This window comes from Chiloscyllium punctatum, chromosome 7 (assembly GCF_047496795.1).
Source record: "Chiloscyllium punctatum isolate Juve2018m chromosome 7, sChiPun1.3, whole genome shotgun sequence".
Lineage (NCBI taxonomy): Eukaryota > Metazoa > Chordata > Chondrichthyes > Orectolobiformes > Hemiscylliidae > Chiloscyllium > Chiloscyllium punctatum.
In genome coordinates, this window is record NC_092745.1 from 112,519,655 (window position 1) to 112,547,240 (window position 27,586).

Genomic DNA, 27,586 nt, shown 5'->3' on the forward strand with positions numbered 1-27,586 from the left:
AAAAATGTCCATATTACAGAGGAGGAAGTGCTGGATGTCTTGAAAGTCCCCAGGACCTGATCAGGTGTACCCTAGAATCTGTGGGAAGCTCAGGAAGTGATTGCTGGGCCTCTTGCTGATATACTTGTATCATCAATAGTCACTGGTGAGGTGCCGGAAGACTGAAGGTTGGCTAACATGGTGCCACGGTTTAAGAAGGGTGGTAAGGACAAGCCAGGGAACTATAGACCGGTGAGCATGATGTCAGTGGTAGGCAAGTTGTTGGAGGGAATCCTGAGGGACAGGATATACATGTATTTGGAAAGGCAAGGACTGATTAGGATAGTCTACATGGCTTTGTGCGTGGGAAATCATGTCTCACAAACTTGATTGAGTTTTTTGAAGAAGTAACCAAAGAGGATTGATGAGTTCAGAGCAGTGGGCATGATCTATATGGACTTCAGTAAGGTGTTCGACAAGGGTTCCCCATGGGAGACTGGTTAGCAAGGTTAGATCTCATGGAATACAGGGAGAACTAGCCATTTGGATACAGAACTGGCTCAAAGATAGAAGACAGAGTGTGGTGATGGAGGGTTGTTTTTCAGACTGGAGGCCTGTGACCAGCGATGTGCCACAAGGATCAGTGCTGGGACCAATGCTTTTTGTCATTTATGTAAATGATTTGGACATAAACCTAGGAGGAGTAGTAGGTAAGTTTGCAGATGACACCAAAATTGGAGGTGTAGTGGACAGCGAAGAAGGTTACCTCAAAGTAGAACAGGATCTTGGGCCAATGTGCTGGGAAGTGACAGATCGAGTTTAATTCAGATAAATGGGAGGTGCTGCACTTTGGAAAGGCAAATCAGGGCAGGACCTATTCACTTAATGGTAAGGTCCTAGGGAGTGTTGCTGAACAAAAAGACCTTGGAGTGCAGGTTCATAGCTCCTTGAAAGTGGAATCACAGGTAGAAGGATAGTGGAAAAGGCATTTGGTATGCTTGCCTTTATTGGTCAGAGTATTGAGTATAAGAGTTGGGAGGTCATGTTGCAGTTGTACAGGACATTGATTAGGCCACTTTTGGAATACTGCGAGCAATTCTGGTTTCCCTGCTATAGAAAGAATATTGTGAAACTTGAAGGGGTGCAGAAAAGATTTACAAGGATGTTGCCAGAGAAGGAGGATTTGAGCTATAGGGATTGGCTGAATAGGCTGGGGCTATTTTCCCTGGAGCGTCAGAGGCTGAGAGGTGACCTTACAGAAGTTTATTAAATCATGAGGGGCATGCTCAGGGTGAATAGCCAAAGTCTTTTCCCCAGAATAGGGGAGTCTAAAACTAGAGGGCACAGGTTTAAGGAGAGATGAAAAAGATTTAAAAGAGACCGAAGGAGCAACTTTTTCAGACAGAGGGTGGTGTATGTCTGAAACAAGCTTCCAGAGGAAGTGGTGGAGGCTGGTACAATTACAATATTTAAAAGGTATCCGGATGGTTGTATGAATAAGAAGGTTTAGAGAGATGTGGACCAAATGCTGGCAAACGAAACTAGATTAATTTAGGATATCTGGTCAGCATGAACGAGTTGGACCGAAGGATCTGTTTCTGTGCTGTACAACTTGATGGCTCTTTGATTGTATGGAGGGCTGTCTGGAAGCATAGTTACAAAAAGGCAAACACAGGAATATTCAGATCTGCGGAAACACTGCTAAAAACCATCGGAAGTCAAAACCTGAACAAAGGGCAAGCCACAACTGAAAGACTAGGCAAGGTACACTGGCGGCAACTTCTCCTCTCCCATGCCAGTTGAAATGAAAAGTGATATGAAACAGAACTGACAATTTTATCAACAAAAATGCAATAGATTTACTCAATAAGTCAGAGCAGATATGAGCAGTTAGATTTTATCAGCGCTGGGGAGAAAGTGATTTAAATGTGTTCCATACAAAATCTTTCCTCAGTAAAAAAAAACCTGCAGAAAGTTTGAAAGCCTCAAAGGCACACACTGATCCCTGAATGGTACATGGTCAATATTAGGGCCTCTGATGAAAGAGGGCCCATTGATCAATATGTGGCTGCATTAACACAATTCCTAGAGTGCTGTGAACTTGTGCAATTAAAAGACATTCTTTTTAAAGATTGGATTGCATTAGGCATGAGAGAGTCCACAGTAAAAGCACATCTACTGAGAGAGGAGAAACTTGATGGCACCTGAGGATCGCCAACTTCGTGGTTGGTTAGCTCCAGAGCTGGCGACGGTGCAGCAGTGACGGAAGAGTATCACAGCGGCATCAAGGTGCGTCCACCGGTGAGAGAGGTGGCCCTGACATTGAAGAGTTCAGCACAGGGCGAGGCAGTGGGTGGAGGAGAATTGGCTCAGCAACGAAAGATGGCCCTTGAAGAGTGGTGACTTCAATGTTAGCCCCGATGTGGAAGTGTTGGACATGGGGTGGACAAAGTCAGAAATCACATGACACCAGGTTATAGTCCCACAGGTTTATTTGAGATCACAAGCTTTCAGAGTAGTGCTGATAGACATTCCAAGCGAAAAGGGCACAACAATCCCAGTCAAAGGACAGGATGCAAGTACTGCAAATGATGTCATAGAAAGGCATAGAAAGCACATCCAGCGGGGGCAAACAGTGGTCTCATACCAAGAAACTGAATAAGTGTATGGCCAGTCGGAAGCACATCAAGCAGGTATAGATTGGCACTAGACAGATATCGGCTGAAGACACTACACCATGATACAGATTCGATCAGCTTGCTAGGTTCTCAACTGTTTCTGATTGTTAGAATGACAACTACAGAAGGAGAATATAAGGTCAACATAAAGTGTTAGATAGAGACTCATGCATCATGCAGTTTCATGGCCTTCACAGTGTGCAAAGTGGTTCATCCAAAAGGATCATCCAAAAATGAAGCCATCAAAAGCAAGGTAAAGGCTATATGGTAGCACTGTACGTTTACCAAAAGGACAGATTATTTTGTGAGCACAATATAATGGCAATAACAAAGATTTGGAATTTCACATCATAGGTGGCAAGCAAAAGATATCCTTCTTAGTCTAAAGCATGGACCAGTAACCCTCAAGATGCCAAAAGCGATTTGAAACTTGTCATCGCACTACACCATTGAGTAGAGAACGGATCCTAGAGGAGTAGAATGCCTTTACAAGTTCAGGATGTCTTCCTAGAGAATGTCATTGCAACATAGAAGAGAGTGTGAGACTAATTTAGCATCTGCCAAGGAGAGTTCCAGCTGCCCTCAAGGCCAACCTAAAAGGCAAAGGTCAGTGAGCTGTAAAAAGAAGGGAATAATTCTGAAAGTGATAACTCATTCAGATTGGATTAGCAGCATGGTAGCAGTGTAACAACCTGGAAAGTTAGAAGAGTTAGGACAATAGCAATTTATTGTCAGGTGTATTTTTACAAAAAGTACAGTGCAAACTTTTATAACTTTCCATTCCACGCTGCCTAAATTAATGACTGAAGCAAAAAAGTAACAGTTCATCACAGTTCAATTAACGGCTCCTGGGTTCAGGGTATGTTGGAAAACAAGGCCGAGATCACCACACTGGGCCGGGCTGAGACTGCCCCACTGGGCCGAGACCACCACACTGGGCCGGGCTGAGACTGCCCCACTGGGCCGAGACCATCATGCAGGGCCGGGCTGAGACTGCCCCACTGAGCCAAGACCACCACGCTGGGCCAGGCTGAGAATGCCTCACCGGGCTGAGACCACCACACTGGGCCGGGCTGAGACTGCCCCACTGGGCCAAGACCACCACACTGGACCGGGCTGAGACTGCCCCACTGGGCCAAGACCACCACACTGGGCCGGGTTGAGACTGCCCCACTGAGCCGAGACCACCACGCTGGGCCGGGCTGAGCCTGCCCCACTGGGCTGTGACCATCATGGCGGGCCAGGCTGAGAATGCCTCACCGGGCTGAGACCACCATGCACGGCCAGGCTGAGACTGCCCCACTGGGCCAAGACCACCACACAGGGCCAGGCTGCGATTGCCCCATCAGGACGAAACTACCACACATGGCCGGGCTGAGACCATCACACCATGTAGGGCTGGGCTGAGACTGCCCCACTGGGCTGAGATCATCACACCACGTGGGGCCGGGCTGAGACTGCCTCACTGGACTGAGACCATCACACCATGTAGGGCCGGGCTGAGACTGCCCCACTGGACTGAGACCATCACACCATGTAGGGCCGGGCTGAGACTGCCCCACTGGGCTGAGACCATCACACCACGTAGGGCCGGGCTGAGACTGCCTCACTGGACTGAGACCATCACACCACGCAGGGCTGGGCTGAGACTGCCCCACTGGACTGAGACCATCACACCATGTAGGGCTGGGCTGAGACTGCCTCACTGGGCTGAGACCATCACACCATGTAGGGCCGGGCTGAGACTGCCCCACTGGGCTGAGACCATCACACCACGTAGGGCCGGGCTGAGACTGCCTCACTGGACTGAGACCATCACACCACGCAGGGCTGGGCTGAGACTGCCCCACTGGACTGAGACCATCACACCATGTAGGGCTGGGCTGAGACTGCCTCACTGGGCTGAGACCATCACACCATGTAGGGCCGGGCTGAGACTGCCTCACTGGGCTGAGACCATCACACCATGTAGGGCCAGGCTGAGACTGCCCCACTAGGCTGAGACCATCACACCACGCAGGGCTGGGCTGAGACTGCCCCACTGGACTGAGACCATCACACCATGTAGGGCCGGGCTGAGACTGCCCCACTGGGCTGAGACCATCACACCATGTAGGGCCGGGCTGAGACTGCCCCACTGGGCTGAGACCATCACACCATGTAGGGCTGGGCTGAGACTGCCCCACTGGGCTGAGACCATCACACCATGTAGGGCCGGGCTGAGACTGCCCCACTGGGCTGAGACCATCACACCACGCAAGGCTGGGCTGAGACTGCCCTACCTTCTGAGACCACCACACACGGCCAGGCTGAGACTGCCCTATTGGGCTGAGACCACCACACCACGCTGGGCCAGGACCACCGTGCAGGGCCAAGCTGAGACTGTCACACCAGGCTGAGACCATACCTCCTGGATGAGACCGCCCTGCCAGATGCCATTCCCAGCTACTGGAAACTACCACGTTGCTGAGCCTGGGCTGGGAAAAGACGCCTCCCTCCAAAGTTGTTTAAAGAAGGAAAGGCAACATAATAAATTGAAATGTTAAAAAAAAGTTATGGAAAGCAAACAAAAGTAAGGCAGACAGAGCAGACTGAACTGCAGGCTCCTGGCCTGAGGAGTCTGCACATTGTGCTGCTACGTAGCCGCCATCTTGGAGAGTCTGCATTGATCTAACAAAAGAGATCTCACTGCCTGTGCCAACCATCAACGGAATGTCATCACAACCTTTAACAGCAAAGGTCTTCATTCTCCTAGACGTGATGATTGGTTAATAGTTAGTGAAGCTGAATGTAACCCACAGCTACTCTGGGAATGTGGATCTGAATCCTACCATCAGATGGTGAAATCTGAATTCAACAAAAACCTGAAACTGAAACAAAAAGCTGATCTATTGGCCACTATGTAACCACTATTGATTGGCATAAAAACCTATCTGGTAAAAACAATGACTGCAGATGCTGAAAACCAAACACTGGATTAGTGGTGCTGGAAGAGCACAGCAGTTCAGGCAGCATCCAACGATGTCCTAATGGTAAGGATGGCATATTTCTTTTCCTCATCTGGCCCATATGTGACTCCAGATACGCCCATATGTGGTTGACTTTTAACTGCCCTCTGAAATGATCTAGAGAACCAATCAGTTCAAGGGGAACCTGAAGATGACGACAGTGTCAGCGTGGCCAGTGACATTTACATCTCATATAAGAACGAAAGAAATCTCTCATGCAACAAGGTTGACTGGATGCATTCATATCCAGACTCACAATGCAAATGGAATGTCAGTACACTCAGGTCAAGAAGGAGTGGCTGTATTTGTGAACTTTCTCATTAATACTTACTTGGAAAAGACAAAGTGACAGTCGGGTCTGACTACCAGCCTCTTCAAAGTATTTTTCTCAAACTGCTCCTGTCTACTCCAACACATCCGTAAAGAATGTTCCTCCAGTTACAGAGATATTATCTGGATGTGACATACAAGCAAGGGGAATGGATATACACTGCTGATATGGTATTTCAGAGCAGCACTCACGATAAAGGAAATGAGGATGCCATAACAGAGGATGAAATCTTCCAGATGCAATGTGAAGCAGCAGCTTGATGAAGTCTAGAAGTCACCAACCCAGCAGTGACAGTAAATCTGACATCAACTCAACAAACGATCCTCCAACTTCCACTCACAATCACGATCCAGTGATGGTCTCAAGGTCTGGGAGAGTATTGATATGGAACACGGTATTTCACCTGCCTCAGCCTGTACCAGGAGAAGGCCTGTGACAGGAAATCGCGCACCTACATTTTGGACGTGCTCTCCAAAATGGGCTTTGGGGAGGAAATCTGCAATTGGATCCGACTGCTCTGCACCAACATTGTTAGTGCAATCACAATCAATGGGTGTGAATCAGAAAGCTTCCCAATCGGATCTGGAGTCAGGCATGGCTGCCCACTCTCTCCTGCCTTGTTTGTGTGTTATGTAGATCCTTTTCTGAGGCCATCAGGAAGGATGAGAGGGGTGACTGTTCCAGGCAGAGAAGGCCTGGAGGTCAAAGCCTCCCTGTACATGGATGATGTCACCATTTTCTGCTCCGATCCGCTGTCAGTGCATAGATTCATAACCAGCTGCGAGCAGTGCGAACTGGTCTCTGGAGCCAAGATAAATTGAGGCAAAAGCAAGGCCTTTGGGAACTGGGCTGACCAATCCTTTATCCCCATCACCATCTGGACAGGTTACCTGAAGGTACTGGGAATGTGGTTCGGAGGGAGCAGGGCATGTGCAAAAACATGGGAGGGGTACATTGTCAAGGTGAAGCAGAAACTGGGCTTTTGGGAACACCACTCCCTCTCCTTTGCAGGTAAAAACCTGGTCATCAGGTATGAGGCACTCTGGTATTGTATGTGGTGCAGGTCTGGCCCATTCCCTGAAACTTGTGCCATTGCAGTCAGCCAAGTCATCTTCCACTTCACCTGGAGGTCTAAGATGGACGGAGTCTGCAGGGACATCTTGGATAAAACTCTGGATAAAGTAGGGGGAAGAATGTTCCCAACGCTGTCCTCATCCTGAAGGCCACCTTTGCGTGTGGCTGCATTATAATGGCCTGGTGTGGCAACTGCTGTGCCCAGGACCATAAGGAACCACAGAAAGTTGGATGCACAGCCCAGACCATCACAGAAATCAACCTCCCATCCATGGACTCCACTTACACTTCACTTTGCCACAGAAAGGCTGCCAAAATCATCAAAGACCCCCTCCCATCCCAGTAATGCACTCTTCCAACCTCTTCCGTCAGGCAGAAGATACAGAGGTTTGAACACACACACACACACACACACTTACACATACACCAACAAGTTCAAGAACAGCTTATTCCCTGCCAATATTAGACTGATGAATGACCCTTTCTAACTTCAAATAATGTTGATCTTGCTAATGTTGATCTTGCTTTGTGTACTTCCTGTGCAGCCTCGTTTGCTATGATCTGCTTCTACTGCTTGAAAAACAAAGCTTTTCACTGTATTTAGGTACATGTGACCACAATAACCCAAATCAAATCAAATCAAATTGTGCATAGACCCTTGATACACAAACACCAAGTTCTACTTGTCCCCAGTGTTGCTAAGGAAGTCTCTGTTCTGAGACTTGCAAAGGAAAACATCTTTAACCACAAGTCTATCAGGAAGTAGTCAGCACATAGTGTCCTCAAGAACCTGTGTGTAAAGGAGGGGTAGATCCTGTCGGGTTGTTGCCTAACTGCCTCATCACCAGAACTTTCCAACAAGCACCAAGACATCGGTTGGCTGGTGGTGAGAAAGGCACTGCCTGTGAGATCCTTCATATACACCCAGACTGCTTGCATCACCACATGCTGCCCACGAAGCAGGGGTAGAGACTTCACACTCACCTCCTTCTGGAACGTGCCTGTGTAAGGGAAGTCTACAGAGAGATGCAATGGTTTTTATCGAAGTTCATCCAGACTAGCTCCATGATGCAGGACTCTGTGCTGTAATCTGGTCCACGGAATACATGCTGAAACAAACATTGACTGCACCTGGAGGACCACCAACTCAGTGGGAGGCGCTCTTTGGTCTGCCTGAAACCTGTCGGTTTTCCAGCACAAGGGGTTGACCTCGACAGCATGTTGCAAACTGGCACATTCCAAGGTCCGGGCCTATACATTGAGGGATGCACTAAAGCTAGGAGCAGCTAACGCCCAGACACAATGGGGAAAGATCTCTCTAAAATCTTTCTGCTGAAGTTAAATGAGGGACCGTTCAGTTATTGGACCTCCCAGTGCCTCAAATATATGTAAAAATAGTCTTATATAAGTAAGAAATGCCTTTGGTTTTTTTGCTGCCTCGTGCTCATCCTGTGTGGTGTGACCTTTATGCCTTACTCTGTCCACACTTTCTTTTCACCCTATAATCTGTATGTTCTTCCTTACCAAGATTTGCCTGTACAAAGCTTTTCACTGTACTTAGGTATGCGTGACAATAAATCAAATCAATCAATTCTCTGTTTCTTTCTTCATGATGTGGAGATGCCAATGTTGGACTTGGGTGGACAAAATCAAAAGTCACATAACATCAGGTTATAGTCCAACATGTTTATCAGAAATCAGAAATTTTCAGAGCGCTGCTTCTTCATCAGGTGAAGACTTCACCTAGGGCAGCACAGTGGATCAGTGGTTAGCACTGTTGCCTCACAGCACCAGGGACTCAGGTTCAACTCCAGCCTTGGGTGACTGATCATGTGGAGTTTGCACATTCTCCCAGTGTCTGCCCAGGTTTGCTCCCATTCCCTCCCACAGTCCAAAGATGTGCAGGTTAGGTGGATTTGGCATGCTAAATTGGCAATAGTTTTTGCCACAATAAATACAGCGATGGGACTGGGTGGGATGCCCTTTTGAGTTGGTGAGGGCTGAATAGTCTGCTTCTACACTATAGGGATTCTATGGTTTTTTTACTTAATCTGCTACTATACTGAATTGATTTAAGGGACTATGTACATCAGTTCTTTTATAAATAAAGTATATTTTTGAAATAAAAATAATCCAGAGGACAAGAAGTTTGATCATTTCAGATTATAAATTGGCAAAAGAGCTGATGCCAGTAAAGTTGGCCATGAACTGTTAGATAGTTGTAAAAATACAACTAATTTAATATTTTCCCAATTAAATTTAGAGAAAGAAAACTGTTGTCTTTACCTGGTTTGATATCGACATGTTGACGCAAATGATTTCATCCTGTGCTATAAATATTTCTATGTGATTCTAATCTCACACCAATGTGGCTCTTATGTACCCTCAGAACTGATGTAATTAAGCACTTTTAGCAACTAAGGATAGACAATAATTTACCATCCTTGCCAGTGAAATCAACATCCAAAAAAATAAATTTAAAAGATGAGATCTATGTGTTTAGCTACTAAGTGCAGTGATTGTACCGAGGTCAGCCAGGTAGACCGCATAGAATATGAGTTCCCTGATTGGGGCAGTTAACTTGTTCCCATCAGGGAGCCCTGGCTGACAAATATAAACAGGAGGGTCAGAGGTTCTGTTCACTCTGAGATCTGGCTCTGAGGGAGCTGGATCACTGCTAAGGACTCTTCACGTAAATAAAGGGTGACTTGGTGCTGGGATACCAGCCTCAATGGAGTTATTTCACAGAGTAATGATTACAACCTTGGGTCTACATGTGCTCAGAAGCAGATAAATGCATCTACTTCAAAAAGGACAAAGATATAGAGTGAATCTTCTCAGAGTTCGTCCACAGAAAGTGTCTAAGAGAAACTTTCTAGCCTTTTGTATACACTATGAGGTGTCGTAACCTGGCAAGCTAATGGAAGGTGTAAAGATTAGATTAGATTACTTACAGTGTGGAAACAGGCCCTTCGGCCCAACAAGTCCACACCGCCCCGCCGAAGCACAACCCACCCATACCCCTACATTTACCCCTTACCTAACACTACGGGCAATTTAGCATGGCCAATTCACCTGACCTGCACATCTTTGGACTGTGGGAGGAAACCGGAGCACCTGGAGGAAACCCACGCAGACACGGGGAGAACGTGCAAACTCCACACAGTCAGTCACCTGAGGCAGGAATTGAACCCAGGTCTCTGGCGCTGTGAGGCAGCAGTGCTAACCACTGTGCCACCGTGCCACCCCCACCGTGCCACGGTGAAAGCATAACTTACAGAATAAAATCTTTGTGAAAGAAATGTGTGTTTTGCCACTCTACATGAATGTGACTCTCTGGGTCTGCGTTATTGAAATAATTTGTTGCCATCAATCCTCCTTTCTATGTTGCATCTAAGGGCCTGTCTACTCCTCAAGGTACAGGATAGACCACAGCAGCGTCTGACAGAAGAGGCACTTTTTTACAAAACAAGGTAGTTTATTGTATGACAATAATATATGCAAGTTACATGAGTTCTTTTGGCATAATTACTTCAGACTGTCAGGAGCTATAGGAGACACATTTTCTCCCAACAGGAGCTCATACAAATGTCTTGATTTTCTCCACCCAAAGACTGAGCGACATCAACAGAGTAAGAGGAGCTGAGTGTAGTTCAACATTAACCCGTTCAGAATCGTTACCTTACACAACAAGATAAAGTTTCTAAGGAACACGAAAAATAATTTCACAAAGTCGAAGGCATGTATGTTCACTTTAAAACAGAGAGTGTTTTCTGAATACTGAAGTTCAGGCTCAGCTCCCTGAATGGAAAGGCTGGGAGATGGGCTGTTCCAAAATAGATACATGTAACAATTGGCCGATAAATGGATACCTGAGTTTTGGTTGTTGTTTTGACAACAATTCAAGTTAAACCAATTAATTCAAATTATGCCAGAAGCAAATGGAATTTGAATTTTATTGTTTTGACATCTGGAAACCAATCAATTTATAAGAATTTAATGCACCACAGGGACATATATAAACCTGGCATTTTGAAAATTAGGGGAGAGCAACTGTCATCAATCCATAGAGCCAGAGGGCTAACTGCCCATCTAACATCTTGCTCTTAACGAAATTAGAATACGCTCTCTGTCAAAAGATACCTTTTCATCTAAAACATACTCACAGTGAAAAGAAAGAAAAAGACCGAAAGGTCAGCAGCTGGAAGATTGAAGACAGCGCAGCAGACAGAGACTGTGTGGACTTGAGATAGGTTAGTGTAATGTTTAATAAGTGTGTTATGGAACAGTATGTTAATAGGCTTTTGATCAAAGGAAACAGTGTTCCATTTGTTCATTGTTTAGGATTCACTATTAGAGTTAGGAAAATAAATTGTTATGTTTCCTTAAATAGTGGGAATTAGGAGTTCTCTGTCACTCACACACTCACATTTTAACAGATATTAAGGCAAGGTGAGATTTTCTGTGTGTTTCAATTAACAGAGGGGTTCAACCTCCACATCAAAACAATAGTTATTAGGATTTTTAAAAACAATTTAAATGTTATTAAAGCACATTTTGTTCTCAAAATCCAAAATCCCTGGAACTGGATACATAGATCGAGAGACTTCAATTCTTGGGCCATGCAGAAAATAAAATGTGTTTATTTATTTATTCTTTTATCGAATGTGAGTGTTGTTGGCAAGTCCAGCATTTGTTGCCTATCCCTGATAGCCCTTGAACTGTGTGGTTAACTACGTAATTTCAAGAGGGCAGTTAAGAATCGGCGACACTGTCATGGTTCTGGAATCACGTGTAACAGATTTCCGTCCATAAAGCATATTAGTAAAACAGAGCCATCCTTATGAGAAGTAATGAAAGTTATTTCACTGACCTCATACTGACTAGCTATAGGGAGGGGGTCAGTTAGATCAATGGCTGTTTGTCTTGCAGGGTGCCACCAATAGCTGAAGTCACCATGAAGGTTCTCCCTTGTGCCTTACCTGAGGTGTGACCCTCAGGTTAAACCACTGCCAAGCCATCTCTCTCAACTGAGAGAGTAGACTACAGAGACTCCGCTGACAAGTTTTAAATTCTGGATTTTATTAATTGAAATGAAATTCCAGTAGCTGCAATGTGACTTGAACCCAGGTCCCCTCGATTAGTAAGCTAGTCACATTGTCACTACACCACAGTCTCCCCTTACCAAATTCCATAAAATGGAAAGCAGACTTGAAATACGGGACATCTTGATGATGTTATCAAACCTATATGTGGATAAAGCACTGCAGGAAAATCCATGAGAACCAGTAAGACTTATGTGAGATAGTGAATAAGATTTGTGAACCTCATATAATTTTTTTTCACAAAACTTGTCAGGTCTATACAGAGCTCAGCATAAAACTATCAGAGATATATATAGATTGCCATCCATGCCTATGAGCACCATGCGTTAGTGTGTGAAGGATGAATTTGAAAACACTGAAGGTATTGAAAGAACAAAAGCATATTTCCGAAACGTAAAAGCAAGGCTATTAAACTCATCATTCTATTCTCAAAGGTACTATTGGATTTTATTCTGCTTCTATGAAAATCATTCTGACTTGTTGAATTGCAGAGTTCACATAGAAAGACTGTACCAACACGACTGTCCCAATAAACTGCAGAATGTGAGAAGAGGGAAATTTATTAATAATGAAACAATTAAACAAAATTAAACAAAAAGACAGTTAGCTATTTGTCTGCAAATGAGAAACTTCAAAAGTAATAAATTGGTTAAATTTCCTGCAAGAGCTCTTGACACACAAAAATGAAAGCTACTGTGACAGACAAGGTAAAGCTTGTGTGTAATCTTTGCAGCATTATGGTTCTGATGCACTAAAACTGATATAAAGATTAACCTGTGTGCAATTTGTAAACTACATACAAACAAACATAGAGGATGTGTTTTATTTTGTTCATCAGATGTGGTGACACTTGGATAGCTACAATTTTACTATCCTTCTAGAGTTCTTCTGAAAAAGAGGGGATGTGCTTCCTGTTTAAACAACTGAAATAATTGTACATATGATAATTCTATGGTAATTGAAAAGGAATTCATAGATCTTAGCCAGGAAAAGTGAATAATTGACGGTGCATGTGCAAGTAAGCATGGTGTGTGAATGGAGGCAATAGCATTCCTTTTAGATTTTCAGCCTTGACCTTGGTGCTATACAAATATAGGTTGTTGGTGGTGGCAGAAGTTACAGAGAAGGGTAGTTCTGTCAATGTACGTTGGAGGTGTTGCTACAGTTTAACCTGTAACCAGTACCTGCTTCAGCCACAGTATTTTACTGATGGATATTGAGTTCAATTGCAGCAATTGCAAACAAGTAAATGACTGAATAGTGTTTACGTCCCAGTTTCAGAGAACCTGGGTGCGTCAAGACCAACACATAGTCAATGTAAAAACAGACCATAATGGAAACGTCCAGCATCTGCGGAGAGAGAACCAGAATTAATATTTCAGGGCAGTGACTTTTTGTCCAAGGTAGAGTGCTTGGAGAAGTAACAGTTTTTAGACCAGTTCAGGAAAAGAGGAATGAAGAAGAGAACAAACAGAAAGGTCAGTGATAGGGTGAAAGGCCGGGGGAAAGTAAATGACAAAAAGGATGATATTGAAACATAAAAAGAGATAGATATGAGACAATGTGAAGAAACAAAACTTGTGTTGAGAGGAAATTTAATGTAAGAATTTAGTCATTACTATTCAAACATTATTCAGTCATTTACTTGTTTGCAATTGCTGCAATTGAACTCAATATCTATCAGTAAAATACTGTGGCTGAAGCAGGTACTGGTTACAGGTTAAACTGTAGCAACACCTCCAACTTACATTGACAGAACTACCCATCCCTGTAACTTCTGCCACCACCAACAACCTATATTTGTATAGCACCAAGGTCAAGGCTGAAAATCTAAAAGGAACGCTGTTGCCTCCATTCACACACCATGCTTTGGGGTGTTACATTTCTTTAAATGTCCTGTATAAATATAGGCTCCTATTGTTAACGAGTAGTTCCAAGGGTGGGGTATGTGCAGAGATTAGAGAAACTGAAGTTGTTGTCTTCAGAGAAAAGAAGGTTGAAAGGAGGGTTGTCAGCAGTGTTAGAAATCCTGAGGGATCTGGACATATTAGCTAGTGAGAAACTGTGAGAAAATGGCAGAAGCATCAACAACTGAAGGTCATAAAGTGACCGGCAATCTAATAATGAAGTGTCAGGTGAAGCTACAACACTGGATTACTTACATGCCACATTGTGGAATGGAAAGAAATTGACAGGACAAAGCAATCCCACAACCAACGAATCGGATGTAAACTCTACAATCCTGCTACACCCAGTGTTGAATGATGGTGGACAATTAAACAACTCACTAGAGGAGGGGACTAGCAAGTATCCCCATCCTCGATGATTGAAGAGCCTAGCATATCAGTGCAAAAGATATTCACAACAATCTTCAGCCTGAAGACTCAAATGGATGATCCGATTCAACCTCCTCCAGTGGTCTCAGGCATCACAAATGCCAGCCTTCAACCAATTCAATTCATTCCATGTGAAATCAGGAAATGGCTGAAGACACTGGATTCTGCAGAGGACATAGGCCGTGATATCATTCCAGTAATAGTACTGAATATTAACCTCTAAAACTAGCCACTGTTCCAGGACAGCTATAATACTGGTATCTAGTCAGGGATGTGGAAAATTACCCAGGAATGCCTTGGACACAAAAAGCAGGAGAAATCCAATGGGGCCAATAACCGTCCCATCAGTCAACTCTTAATCATCAGCAAAGTGAAGAAGGAGTCATCAACAGTGCTATCAAGCAACATTTCCTCCACAATAAGTTACTCACTCAGTTTCATTTCCAGCAGAGTCTGTCAGCACCTGACTTCATTGCGGCCTTGGTCCAAACATGACGTTGATTTGAGACCTGAATATTGAAGGCTAAAAGATATTTACAAAGGTCAATGGCTAAGAAGAATTAGAAGGGATGCACTAGAACAATAGAAAGGGATGAAATAGATTTAGGAAACCAGAATATAGCAATAGTTCCGGTAGATTTGCAAAATTGTAAAGGTAAGGAGTCATTCGCACAGCGCCCCCCCTGAACAGTACCCTCAAAGTCGGAAGGATTACAGAGGAAGGAACAATAGGAAATTGTGAGAAGCAGGAAAATTAAGGGGGATATTAATCTGCATGTGGACTGGAAAAATCAGATGACCAAATGCAGACGAGAAGATGAGTTCATAGATTTTTTTTGGGGATAGCTTCTGAGAATAACAGATTGAGAGCTATATTGACACCAGGCTATATTGGATCTCGTATTGTACAATGAGATAGAATGAATTAATGACCTCATGGTAATGTTGCACCTAGATAACAGCAACACAATATGGTGCACTTTGAGGAAGAGGAGAGTGGATTCAAGACCAGTATTTTTAACTTAAATAAAGGTAATAATGAGGACAGCAAGCTAAAGTGAACTGGAAAATTAGATTCAGGGATAGGTTAATAGAGACGCAATGGCAGACATTTAGGGGGTTGTTTCAGAATACACAGAATAGAAACTTTTCAATGAGAAAACACTAGCAGATTTCTTTGGTTAACTTAAAAAGCATATCAGGTAGGCAAAAGTAAGGACTGCAAATGCTGGAAACCAGAGTGGTGCTGGAAAAACTCAGCAGGTCAGGCAGCATCCGAGGAGCAGGAAAATTAACGTTTCAGGCAAAAGCCCTTCATCAGGAATGGAGGCCTTTTATCTCTCCACCCTACAGTCTCCCTGCCTCCATTCCTGATGAAGGGCTCTTGCCCGAAACGTCGATTTTCCTGCTCCTTGGATGCTGCCTGACCTGCTGTGCTTTTCCAGCACCGCTCTGATCTAGACTTTAAAAAGCATATCATTGCACAAATGCGAGTAACTGGTCAAAATATTGAACAGGATATAAAATCTGCAAAACATGAATAAAAGGTTGACACGGAGGGAAAATTAGAGTATAACAGAAAGCTAGTAAGAAAAAATAAAAACATATGATAAGGGTTTCCACGGGCGTTTAAAAAGGGAATGTTTATGCAATAGAAAGTGAGTCGGGGGGAATCCATGAAAAACAAAGAGACTGCAGATGGCTTGAACAAGTACTTGGCACAAAAGGAGAAATTGCTGGAAAAATTCAGTAGGTCCGGCAGCATCTGTAAAGAGAAAGCAGAGGTACTGCTTTGGATCCCGTGACCCTTCTTCTTCAGAACTGATTGCAGTTAGGAAAAGGTTGGTGTGTATGCTGAAGATGGAGCTGGGGAGAGGACAGGGGTAAACGATAGGTGGAGATGGAGCCCAGAGAGAGGGAAGAATTGAGCAGACAAAGGAGTAAGCAAAGGCGAAAGTGAGGACTGCAGATGTTGGAGATCAGAGTCGAGGAAAGCACAGCAGGTCAGGCAGCATCTGAGGAGCAGGAGGATCAATGTTTCGGGCACCATCAGGAATGCAGCTTGTGAGCCAAGCGGGTGGAGAGATAAATGGGAGAGGGTGGGGCTGGGGGAAAGGTAGCTGAGTGCGATGGGTAGATGGAGATAGGGGTGATAGGTTGGAGAGGAAGGTGGAGCGGATAGGTGGACAGGTAGGACAGGTCATGTGGGTGGTGCTGAGTTGGGTGGCTGGATCTGAGATAAAGTGGGTGGAGGGGAAATGAGGAAACTGGTGACATCCACATTGATGCCATGTGGTTGGAGGGTCCCGAGGTGGAAGACGAGGTGATCTTCCTCCAGGCATTGGGTGGTTAAGGTCTGGCGATGGAGGAGGCTCAGGAACTGCATGTCCTTGGCGGAGTGAGGGGGGAGTTGAAGTGTTTGGCCATAGGGTGGTGAGGTTGTTTGGTGCAGGTGTGCCGAGGTGTTCTCTCAAGCACTCTGGAAGTAGGCGTCCTGTCTCCCCAGTAAAGAGGAGAACGCATCAGGAGCAACGGATACAGTAGATGTCATGTGTGGAAGTGCAGGTAAAGTTCTGATGGATGTGGAAGGCTCCTTTGGGGCCTTTGATGGAGGTGAGAGGGGAGGTGCAGGTGCAGGTTTTGCAATTTCTACAGTGGCAAGGGAAGGTACCAGGAGGGGAAGATGGGTTGATGCGGGGTCACAAGAGAGTCACAGAGGGAATGGTCTTTATGGAAAGCAGATAGGATTAGGGAGGAAAACATATCTCTGGAGGTGGAGTCCGTTTATAGGTGGTAGAAATGGCAGAGGGTGATGTGATGTATGTGAAGGTGGGTGGGGTGGAAGGTGAGGACAGAGGGTTCTGTCCTTGCTGCGGTGGAAGGGGTGGGGCTCAAGAGTGGAGGTGCACAAAGTGGATGAGATGCGCTGGAGAGCATCATCGACCAAGTGAGAGGGAAAACTGCTGTCTTTGAAGAAGGAGGCCATCTGGTGTGTTCTGTGGTGGAACTGGTCCTACTGGGAGCAGATGTGGTGGAAGCGGAAAAATTGGGAATACAGGCTGGCATTTTTATAGAAGGCAGGGTGGGAGGAGGTGTAATCCAGGTAGCTGTGGGAGTCAGTGGGTTTGTAGAAGATGCCATGTTGATTTGGTCACCGTTGGGGATGGAGAGGTCCAGGAAGGGGAGGGAGGTTAATGGTAGGGTTCTTGGTCAGGTGGAGGAACAGAGGGATCTTGGGGTCTATGTACATAGATCTTTGAAGGTTGCCACTCAGGTGGATAGAGTTTGTAAGAAGGCCTATGGAGTATTATCGTTCATTAGCAGAGGGATTGAATTCAAGAGTCGTGAGGTGATGTTGCAGCTGTACAGGACTTTGGTTAGGCCACATTTGGAGTACTGTGTGCAGTTCTGGTCGCCTCACTTTAGGAAAGATGTGGAAGCTTTGGAGAGGGTGCAGAGAAGATTTACCAGGATGTTGCCTGGAATGGAGAGTAGGTCGTACGAGGATAGGTTGAGAGTTCTCGGCCTTTTCTCGTTGGAACGGCGAAGGATGAGGGGTGACTTGATAGAGGTTTATAAGATGATCAGAGGAATAGATAGAGTAGACAGTCAGAAACTTTTTCCCCGGGTACAACAGAGTGTTACAAGGGGACATAAATTTAAGGTGAAGGGTGGAAGGTATAGGGGAGATGTCAGGGGTGGGTTCTTTACCCAGAGAGTGGTGGGGGCATGGAATGCGCTGCCCAAGGGAGTGGTAGAGTCAGATTCATTGGCGACCTTTAAGCGGCATTTGGATAGGTACATGGATGGGTGCTTAATCTAGGATAGAAGTTCGGCACAACATCGTGGGCCGAAGGGCCTGTTCTGTGCTGTATTGTTCTATGTTCTATGTTCTATGTTCTATGTGTCCGAGATGGTCCAGGTGAACTTAAGGTCGGGGTGGAATGTGTTGGTGAAGTTGATGAACTGTTTGACCTCCTCACGAGAGCACGAGGTGGCGCCGATGCAGTCATCAATGTAGCAGAGGAAAATGTGGGGAATGATGCCAGTGTAACTACGGAAGATGGACTGTTCCATGTAACCAAGAAACAGACAGGCATAACTGGGGTCCATGAGGGTGCCCATGGCTACCCCTTTTGTCTGATGGAAGTGGGAGGATTCAAAGGAGAAATTGTTGAGGGTGAGAACCTGTTCAGCCAAATGAATAAGAGTGTCAGTGGAATGGGGATGTCAGGAGAGGAAGAAATGGAGGACTTGAAGGCTCTGGTCATGGTGGATGGAGGTGTATAAGGACTGGATGTCCATGGTGAAGATGAGGTATTGGGGACTGGGGAAATAAAAGTCGTGGAGGTCATGGGTGGTGTCCCTAACCTATGTGGGGAGCTCCTGGACCAGGGTGGGATAGGACAGTACAAAGGTACGTGGAGATGGGTTCGGTAGGGTAGGAGCAGGCCAAGATGAAGGGTTGGCTGGGGCAGTCAGGCTTGTGAATCTTGGGTAGGAGGTAGAACCGGGCAGTGCGGGGCTCCTGAACTATGAGGTTGGAAGCTGAGGGTGAGAGCTCCCCTGAGGTGATGAGGTTGTGTACCGTCTGGGAGATAATGGTTTGGTGATAGGAGGTGAGGTCATGGTCAAGGTGCAGTAGGAGGAGGTGTCTTTGAGTTGGTGCCTGGTTTCAGCGGTGTAGTCGTCAGTGTGCCAAACTACCACTGCACCCCCTTTGTCCGCTGGTTTGATGGTGAGGTTGGGGTTGGAGCGGAGGGAGTGGAGGGCTGCGCGTGTGAGGGTGAAAGGTTGGAGTGGGTGAGGGGGGTAGACAGGTTGAGGTGGGCAATGTCCCAGCAGCAGTTTGAAATGAAGAGATCAAGGGCAGGTAACAGACCAGCATGGGGTGTCCAGGTGGATGGGGTGTGTTGGAGGCGGGCAAAGGGGTCCTTGGAGGGTGGGCAGGAGTCTTGATGGAAAAAATAAGCTCAAAGGCAGAGGCGGAGGAAGAAGTGTTTGATGTCTCAACGTGTGTTGAATTCATTGATCCAGGAGCAGTGGGTAAGGTAAGGTCTTTGCTGAGGACTGATCATTCATTCTCAGTGAAGGGGGAGGTCTGGGGGGGGATGGTGAAAACCTGGCAGGGCTGGGAGCTGGGACATGGTGTAGGGCTGGAGCTGGGAGTGGGGGTGGAGACTATAACTGGAGTGGGAATGGGAGTGGGAGTAGAGAGACAAAGGGTGATGTCATTTTTGGATGTGATGCTCACCCCAGGTGTTGGGGGTAGGGATGGTGTGGAGGTGGTGACTGTGGGCTCTGCAGGGGCCAAAGTGACTGTACTCGTGTCATAGGTGGTTCTGTCGGCGGTGTTCAGGTGAGTGGTATCAGTGGGGGTGGAAGTGGTTGTGGCGGCGGCAGCTACAGGGTAGAAGTGGTGGAACGAATGGTGTAGGTGATGACGTTGGGGGCTGAAGTGGCTGTGGAAGTAGCAACAATGGGGGCAGAAATAATGTTCTGGTCTGGCCTTGTGTTGGTTTTGGCTTATTTCCGATTCCTCTGCCTCCGCTGCATCTGCTCCCAGGAGGGCCATTCCACCACAGAACACACCAGATGGCCTCCTTCTTCGAAGACCGCAATTTCCCCTCCTATGTGGTTGATGATGCCCTCCAGCGCATCTCATCCACATCCTGCATTTCCACCCTCCCACCCCACCCTTCCAACCGCAGCAAGAATGGAACCCCCCTGGTCCTCACCTTCTACCCCACCAACCTCCATGTATATTGCACCATCCTCTGCCATGTCCGCCACCTACAAACAGAGCCCCCCCCCACCAGAGATACATTTCCCTCCCCACCCCTATCTGCTTTCTGTAAAGACCATTCCCTCCATGACTCTCTTGTCAGGTCCACGCGGCCCCCCACCAACCAACCCTCCCCTCCTGGCACCTTCTCCTGCCACCACAGTAATTGCAAAACCTGCACCCACATCTCCCCCTCACCTCTATCCAAGGCCCCAAAGGAGCCTTCCACATTCATCAGAGTTTTACTGCACTTCCACACATGTCATTTACTGTATCCATTGCTCCCAATGCAGTCTCCTCTACATGGGGGAGACAGGACAGCTACTTCCAGAGCGGTTCAAAGAACATCTCTGGGACACCCGCACCAAACAACCCTTGTGGCCAAACACTTCAACACCTCCTCCCACGTCACCAAGGACATTCAGGTCCTGGGCCTCCTCCATCGCCCAACCATAACCACCCAATGCCTGGAGGAAGAACACCTCACCTTCTGCCCTGGGACCCTCCAACCACATGATATCAATGTGGATTTCACCAGTTTCCTCATTTCCCCTCCCCCCCAACTTATCCCAGATCCAATCTCCCAGCTCGGCACCACCCTCATGACCTGTCCTACCTGTCCATCTTCTTTCCCACTTACCCGCTCCACTCTCCTCTCCAACCTATCACCACTAACCCCACCTCCATCCACCTATTGCACTCTCAGCTCTCTTTCCCCCAGCCCAATCCCCTCCCACTTCTCTCTCCACTTCCTCGGCTCACAAGCCTCTGAATGAAGGGCTTTTGCCCGAAACATTGCTTCTCCTGCTCCTTGGATGCTGCCTGACCTTCTGTGCTTTTCCAGCACCGCACTCCCAAAAGGAGTAAGCAAAGGCCAGCCTGGGAGAATCAACAACTGCTAATGGAGACTATTACTGGCTGACATTAGCCGACATTGTGGGTGGCAGCAGCCAATGTGATGACAGGGCCTGGTGCATGGGATTGGGGTAGGGACATGGGAGAAGGTGCTCAGACACTAACATTATTGAACTCGATTTTGAGTCCTGAAGGGTGTAGGGCTCTCAGGTGGAAAACGAAATGCTGTTCTTCTAGCTTGCTAGAGAACTGCAGCAAGCCTGAGACAGAGATGTAGGCCAAGGAACTCGGCGGTGTGTTGAAGTGGTCACTTTTGTGGAAATAACGAACAATCACCCAGCCTGCATTCCATCCCCCTAGTATGCAGCAGCCCACATCGTGAGCAGCGAATGTACTAGATTAGACTGAGTGAAGTGCAGTTAAGTCACTGCTTCACCTGGAAGATGTGTTTAGGCCCTTGGATACTGAGGAAGGAGAAAGTAAATGGGCACGTGCTACACCTTTTGCATTTGCAGAGGAAGGTACCGTGGAGCTGTGGGACGTGGGGGTTGGGAGTTTGTTGTTGGGAATGGATGAGGAATGGATCAGGATGTCCTGAAGGGAATGATCCTTGCTGAAGGCTGAGGGGAGGAGAATGTGTGTCGGGCGGTGCCATTCTGCTGGAAGTAGTGAAAATGGACGCTAATGGTCCTCCAGATAGAGATGCTAGTGGGATGGTAAATGTGGACCAGGCGTCCCTATCACTGCTGTGAGAGGGAATAGAGGAGGGGAGGAGCGCCAAAGTGCAGGAGATATGTCACAGACAACTGAGGACCCTGTCAACTATGGTGGTGGGGATTCCTCAGTTGAAGGAGAAGGTGGACATTTCGGAGGCCCCTTGTAGAAACTGGCATCATCTGAACAGATGTGATGGAGATGGAGGAACTGGAAGAATGAAATAGAGTATTTCCAGGATGTATAGTCAAGGTAACTGTGAGAGTTGGTGGGTTTGTAGTGGATATTGGTGGTCAGCCCTATCCTTAGAAATGGACACAGATGTCGAGGAAGAGAAGGGGGGAATCAAAGATGGACCAGGTGAAGGTGAGAGCAGGTTGGAAGTTTGAAGCAAAATTGATAATCTTTTCCAATTCTGCTCGAGAGAGAGGGAAGCAGCAACAATGATGTCATTGATGTATTGGAGAAAGAGTTGTGGCTAGGAGTCCAAGATGGGCTTGAACCAAGGAATGTTCCATATACCTCACAAAGAGAAAGGCGTAACGAGGTTCAATACCCATGGCCACCCCCTTGACCTGAAGATAGTGAGAGGAGTTAAAGCAGAAGTTGTTCAAAGTGAGGTATTTGCTATTGGTCTTGATTACACAGCATACAAATAACATCACAGGAATAACCTAAATCAGGAAATGAAAGGCAGAGAGAAACTCAAAACAATTACAATCACTAGGGAAGTGAGAAAATCATTGGAGCTACAGGCTGAGAAGTCTCTGAGTCTTAATTGACTTTATGCTAGAACCATAAGAGAACTGGGTAATGAGAGAATCGAACCTTGAGGTTTTCTTTTAAGAAGTCCTTAGATTTGGGGATGGTTTTATTAGAATTCAAAAAAATGAATGTAGCTCTTCTATTCAGAAAATGAGCTAGATAGTCAACAGAAAACCACAGGCCAGTTTGTTTAAATTTGTCGTAAGAGACATGTTAGGAGCTATTATTAAAGACGTTATCACAGGGCACTTAAAAAGGTTCATGATAATCAGGCAAAACGTCAATATGGTTTTGTGTAAAGGAAATCATGTTTAACCAAGTTATAAGATTACTTTCAGAAAGTGAAGTGGGCTGTGGATAAAGGGGAATCAGTGGATGTAATGTACTTGGAATTTCCAGAAGGCACGTAATCCACATTTAAGTTTGTTGGGGAACATAAAATTCGATGGTATAGGCAGTAACATATGAGCATGGATAAGAGGATGGTTGACTAACAGGAAGCAGACAGTAGTCATAATGGGTCATTTTCTGTTTGGCAAGATGTAACGAATAGTGTACCACAGGGATCAGTACTGAGGTCTCAGCTTTTCACAAGTTATATGAATGACTTGGATGAAAGGACCAAAGGTATATTTGCTAAAGCTCTTGGTGGCACAAAGATAGGTCAGAAAGGAAGTTGTGAAGAGGGAATGAGGAAGCTACAAATACACAGGATAAGTAAATTACAAAAATTTGGCAAATGGAGTATAATTGTCCATTTTAGGTGCAAAAATGATCATGAAACATAATGGTGAAAGATTTCAGAGCTATGATATGCAGGAGTTTTGGGGGGGGGGGGGGGGGTGGCGGGATAGTGGGGATCTGGGTGCCCTTAGGTAAGAATCACAAAAGGTTAGTATGTAGGAGCAGCAAGTAATTAGAAAAGCTGATAAAATGATATTGTCAACTGTGAGGGGAATTAGACCCAAAATTAGGAAAGTTATGTTTCAATTATGCAGGGCACTGATGGCACCACATCTGGAGTATTGTGTATAGTATTGGTCTCCTTATTTGAAGATTGATCTAAATGCATTGGGAAGCAGTTCAAAGAAGATTTACTCGACAAATGTTCTGCTTTTCACTCTGACAGGTTTTCTGCTCAGCATCATTATCTCTCCTCTACTGCCATTAGCACTCCCTTTGTTGTCTTGCTGTGAGCACCTTCACCATCTGTTCCATTTGCTCCTCCTCCCCATTTAACAACAGCAGAAAGCCATCATTTTCCATCCCCCTTCAAGAGCATTTGACAGATTGAGCGAGTGGAGAAGTACACAGCAGATAAAATGTGGATATGTGTGAGGTTATCCATTTTGGTCGAAAGAACAGAGGTCCAGCTTATTCCTCACGTAGTGAGAGGTTAGGAAAAATTAATGTCCTAAAGGACCTGGGTGTCCATGTTCATAAAAAAACCTTAACATCCAGTTTCAGCAAGTGATTAGGATGACTAATAACATGTTGTCCTTTCATGAGAGGATTTGAATATACAAATAAAAGTGTGTTGCTTCAATTATTTAGAACCTTGGTGAGACTCTTGGAGTATTGTGTGCTGCTTCAGTCTTACTACCTAAGAAATGAGATGTATTTCATTGAGGGAGTGCAGCAAAATAGACCTTGCCTGACTTCTTATCTGATTTTCCCACAATCCCGTCATAATGTATGTCACCCAGACACCAAGAATATTCCACCCTATGCTTCTACATTGCATTATTAGCAAAGTGGCGTTTCACTGAAATATTTTCAAGGAAAGTACAACACTGAGCCTTCAAAGGTGAAACGAGGGCAGATGGTCAAGGAGTCGGTTTTCAGAAATGTTTTGAAAAATGAAAGGAAGGGGGAGAGGCAGAGCTTAGGTAGGAAATTCCAGAGCTTAGGCAACTGTGGTTCAACAGTTCAAAACATGGATACTCTGGAGGCCAGGATGAGATGAATGTGGAAGTCGACAGGAAAAGCAAGGGATGAGACTGTGCAAGGAAACGGAAAAACCAGAGTGAAGACTTTAAAATCAAAGTGTTGCTTAACCTGAAACCAGTTTAAGACAGTGCAAACAACAGAGAAAAGACTTGGTGTAGGAAAGGATAGCAGCAACAAAACAAAAGTGATGATGAAACCTACATTAAAGGTCATACACTGGAACAATATGGCAGGTCCTCAAACATGTAATAATAACATATTTATAATTACTTTAATCAAACTCTTTGAACATGTTATGAAATATCTTTGGTGAGATTTGAACCTGGGTCTTCTGGCCCAGACATAGGGACAATACCACTGCATCTCGACATACATTCTGTTTTGACACAGGGTAAACCCCTCTGCTAATTTAAACCAGCAACACAGAAAAGATTCACCCCATGCTTTAATCTGTTAAAATTCGAGGGGCAAAGAACGATCCCAAAAGTCACTATTTAAAGTAAAAATTAACAACTTTATTCTTTAACTTTAACAGAGAATATTAACTAACAACTATTCACAACTCCCTTTCTCTTAAATCTATCTTTTACCTTCCACTCTACAATACTAGCCCGATAAAAAAAATCCCAATTATGTTTTCCAAAAAAAAATCATGTTTCAAATCCAATCAGTTTTGCTGAGTCTCCTTTGTAGATTCTCTCTAGGTCAGTTTCTATGTCCTGCTGTGTCAACTTCTTCCACAGACAGGTGCCTCTCAGAGAGCTCTTAAACTAGTAGCCTACATCTATTGGTCTTTTGGCAGTTCTCTCTCAACAGTTCAAAAATGTCTAGTTTTGTACCCCAAAACATCAGATCATTTCATTGGTTTTAATAGTATCAAAATACGAAATTCAAACTTGATTGGAGTTTGGCATCTTGGGCATAATTTAAACTGATTGGCCGAATTTGAATTTGTTTTTATCTCATGACAACCCAGCTACTGCTCGCTATTTCAAACAAATATTACATTGCGATCTTGTTCAGAACACTTTGTGCTGCGTCAAGCAGGCCTTGCTAACTTTTCAACTCTCTTGAGGTACAGGACCTTAAAGACAGAAACTAACTAAAGAAGAAATACTTACAGAACACAACCACCATGGAATGCCGTTCTCAGAACCAGTGATCTCTGCTTGCGCAAGTGCAAAACACAACTAGTGATCTTTGTGCGCATGCACAGACACAAGAAACCATCTTTCACGGGCTTTCATTGTATATGTCATCCAGACTATATAAACCACTAATGTTGTTTGGGGAGAGACGGCGTGCTCAAGTCCCGCTGTTCAGGTCAGAATTGTGCTGCCCCTCCCAAAAGCTTTTGATTTAATAAATTTGATTGATTTGCTTCTAAATTTGATTGGCTTGCTTCTAAATTTGAGTTTTACTACAACAAATTGGCGCGGTGAGCAGGTCTTGTTCACGGTCCCAGGTAGGGTGGTCACCTCCCGGGAGTCAGGGCAGGATATCAGACAAAAGCAGGCCAAACTACAGAAGCTGTTGATCTGGTAAAAGTGAATGAGAAAGTGTCTGTTATGTGGCCTCTGAGTTGAGTCATACTCAGATGTCAGTGTGATTGTTCCTGCCTGAGATAAAGGCCTAGATTAAATAAGCGGGGTACGGGGAAATGATCACTCCCTAACACAGGTATTACCGGACTACGATAGCAATGATTCTGGGTGAGACACGGCCAGTGGGGAAACATGCAGCAGTTGTGGCCGGTGGGTAAACGAGATCGACCGACAGAGGATCTGTGAGAATAAACCTTATCAGTGTTATGGCGGGTCAGGGAGATCAATGGGGACCCCAGTATATGATAGACAGACATTCAGTCATTAGACAGATGAGAAAGAGTGGGTGGCATCCATCCCAGACCCTAGATCTACAGCAAAATTGGCTCATGGGCAAAAAGAATGATAAGACCAAGAAAATATGTGTCCTTTTGGTCCATCAATTGGCTGGCCCCATAGGTCAGACTTTGTAATCCACAAAGAAATGGACCGAGAAAAACTAATGCTTCAATCCTGATTCGGGAAATTGGAAAAGAAAAATCAGCTCCTGGAGGATAGTCAGTGGGGATCATTGCCACGTTATAATGCTCAGGACAGCACAGGCGCATCGCCTGAACCATTGGACGACCCTCCTGAGGAAATTACCTCAGCCCCGGTAACTCGCAGTGGGGAAGGAGCTAACGTAAATACAAAATATAAGCCGATAACACCAGGTGAATTGCAGCAGATCGTAGCTTCCCTGAGTCGCTTACAGCCCTGCAGTAATAACGCAAAGGTTTGGGCTGAATTAGATACCATCTGGGTGGGCCACCAACTACATTTAAGGGATATCCACCAAGTGGTCAGGGCTGCATGCCCTCCAAACAAGTGACGTCTAGTATCTGACAGGTCTGACCTAGCCGATGCCACACAACAACCAAGTCAAGGTTATGGGAGAGACAGATGGACCCAGGGCACCCCTATTAAAGCAGATATAGAGGATCAGCAGGACCCCTTTGGCAGATTTAAGGCCGAAATCCAGCGTGTTCTGAGGAAACCGCCCACTGATTGGGCAAAAGTAACAAACAGCAAACAACAGAAGGGGAGGCTGCCTCCGAATATGGGGAGCGACTTTTTAGGGTCGAACAAGAATGCTCAGGGATTCCCTCAGACACATCACTCTGACCGGCCATTCATTCAGGCTTTCAAGGACGGGCTGTCTCCCGTGCACTAGGCAGTCCTAAAAAATGGGGGATGTCATTGTCCAAGACTATGAGGCCCTGGTAGAATGGGCAACAGGCGTTAAGGAGGACACTGGGGCGGCACGGTGGCACAGTGGTTAGCACTGCTGCCTCACAGCGTCAGAGACCCGGGTTCAATTCCCGCCTCAGGCGACTGACTGTATGGAGTTTGCATGTTCTCCCCGTGTCTGCGAGGGTTTCCTCCGGGTGCTCCGGTTTCCTCCCACAGCACCAAAGATGTG